This window comes from Carlito syrichta, unplaced genomic scaffold (genome assembly GCF_000164805.1).
Source record: "Carlito syrichta isolate Samal-C Ts95f unplaced genomic scaffold, Tarsius_syrichta-2.0.1 Scaffold308655, whole genome shotgun sequence".
Classification (NCBI taxonomy): Eukaryota; Metazoa; Chordata; class Mammalia; order Primates; family Tarsiidae; genus Carlito; species Carlito syrichta.
The window spans coordinates 30,108-32,844 of NW_007252751.1; positions in this window are offsets into that span (position 1 = coordinate 30,108).

The window sequence follows — 2,737 nt, forward strand, 5'->3', positions numbered from 1 at the left end:
CCACACTCTCTGACATTCATATGTGTGGCCTCTGCTATGCAGTGTACCCTCTAGGGTTGGCGAGTACTAAAACCTCTTAAACTTTCACATTGTGGCTGTGTCATTGAAGCCCTACCAGCAATCTGAACCCTGACTGTGAGGCTAGCAGATAGGAGGACCCCATGCATGTGAACTCCTTGCTGAAGGTCACTAGAGCCATCAGCTTCTGGTGGCTGCTGTGTAGAGAAGTTATCAACCGAGTTGACAGAAAAACTCAAAGGGTTTTTTTCAAAACATCCATCTATCATTGTATTATTCAACATTGTTCTTCATTCTCGCCTTTCAAACAATGAGCAATTTCCTCCCACAATTAATTTTAGAATATAATGTGACAGCAGGCTCAACATCACCTAGTAATTACCTTAACATCTGTCAAAAAGGAGGCCTTCTTTCTCAAGTAATTAACCTCATCACCTACAACATGTTGAAGCTAGTAAATGAAGTATCCTCCTAGATGCCTCTGTTTCCTTTATACCCCATATCCAATCCATCATAATGTCCTGTCAGCTTTGCCTACAAAATATGTCTTGAGTTACCACTCCTCTCTGTCTCCACTGCTACCAATCCATTTCAAGCCATGAGCATATCGGATCTGAACTATGGCCTTAGTTTTCTCAACTGGTCCCCAAGCTTCCATGCTTGCCTTTCTCTACAAAAGTTTATCTGTAACAAGGCTAGAATAATCTTTTACAGAAGTAAATCAAGTTGCTATTTTAGAATAAAATCTAAACTTGTTAACATGACATGTAACAACCTAAATTACTTTGCATCTGCTTGCTTCTGTGAATATGTCTTTCCACTCCTCTCTCTGGTTCTCTGTGCTTCCTTGACAATGACACCCTTTTTGTGAAAGCTTATGCCTGCCTCAGCATCTTTGCTCTTAACGTTCCATCTGCCGTAAGCTCTTTCTCCTGATTTCTTTTCTCTTCTTTTTCTTTCTTTCTTTCTTTCTTTCTTTCTTTCTTTCTTTCTTTCTTTCTTTCTTTCTTTCTCTCTCTCTCTCTCTCTTTCTGATTTCAGGACAAATATATATATATATAACATATTTTATTTGTAATAAATTATATATTAAAATTACATTTATATTTAAAATATATATGAATATATATATTTTTTCCTGACAGCATTCTCTGACTACTATCTAGTGTAGCTCCCTACCTCCCTTGTGTTCCTTCATGCATTACTATTACTTGAAGTCACCTTATTCTTTTGTCCACTCACCCATTGTCTGTCTCTATCTCTAGAATGTAAGCTCCATTAGAGAAGGCTCCCTATGTCTCTCAACTAACTCCATGTCCCTAGTGCCTGCAGCAGGCCCACATCAAAGACTCACTCGCATAAATGAGTAACATGTATCAGAGTGAGATGAGCCACTGGTCACAATGTCAATCCTATTGTATGTATGGCAGCAGCCTCCTGTCCTCTGTGACCATCACTACTGAGATTATAGAGCAAATTCAGAGCACACGGCCTATGCATAAAGCAGGGTGTATAGATGATAATGTTCCATTTTATTGGAAAGAAAACTCCTCTATATTAAGACTGCTGTTTGCATATAAAACATTCTGCCCCGGGTACAAGCTTTATTGATGCCATAATTGCAGCCTTCCTGGTTCCTCCTGCATTCGATAAGTCCTGTTTTGTTAATATCTTCCCATTACACCTCTTACATGAGATAATTGCACATGATCCCTGGAGACTAATCCAAGCAGGCTCTTACATCTGGATTCTGCATCTTAGTATTCAGAATATCTGACTTGTAGTTTTCACATAGATTCTATAGCTTAATTTGGAAAAAAAAATACTATCCTGAGAGACAAGGTGATTTTTGACCGTAGATATGTGTTTGTAAGACTAGGCTTTGGGGGCCTCCTCTTTCTAATTTAGTCAATGGGCAGGCACTGTCTTTGTCTCACTAGTGTTCCAGCCAAACTCAGTTATGCCAGTTCCCCAAATGCCGCTAACAAATGCAAATAGTTCTCTTTCCTCTGGGACTTTTCAGATGCTCTGACTTCTGCCTAAAAGACATTTCATCCTTTATCTCTTTGTTGGCCAGCTCTCCTTTAATTTTCAGGTCTTAGTTTCACTATCATTTTCTTTAAAAGAAACTTTCTCTTTCTTTAGAGAGCTTTAGAAAACTCTAACCCCATCCTGACAAACTGGGATTACTATTGATCATATGAACTTCCATAACAAAAAGAACTCTTGCTGCCATGTATTTTACACATTAGTCATTGAGTAGAGCTCAGTGAAGACAGGTTCTGAATCTATCTTCCTTTAGCCTTGTTTTGCACAAAGTAAGGATTCAATAAATACTAGATGAATGAATGGATGAATAAGTCATTTCTGGCCTGTCTTGCTCCTTACTGTTTTATAGTGTAGATGTCACCAACTGGTAATCTCTATGAAGGCAAGAAGCAATTTCGTTGTGATTTATTTGTGTTCTTCATAGACTCAGCAAAGTCCAAATTATACAGTAGAAGCTTAATCAAAATCACAGCAGATTACATTGCAAATCAAATAATGCATGATAGAGTCACTTGTAAAAAATTTTTAAGATGTACACTTGGCTTAAGCCTACTTTCTGTGTTTGTTTTGTACTTCAAAAAAAAGTTTTTAAATGTTTTATAGTGTTTTATAAGAAGAAAAAATAGATAAAGGTATTGGTGCATTGGAAGTAATAATTATCCTTACTGAG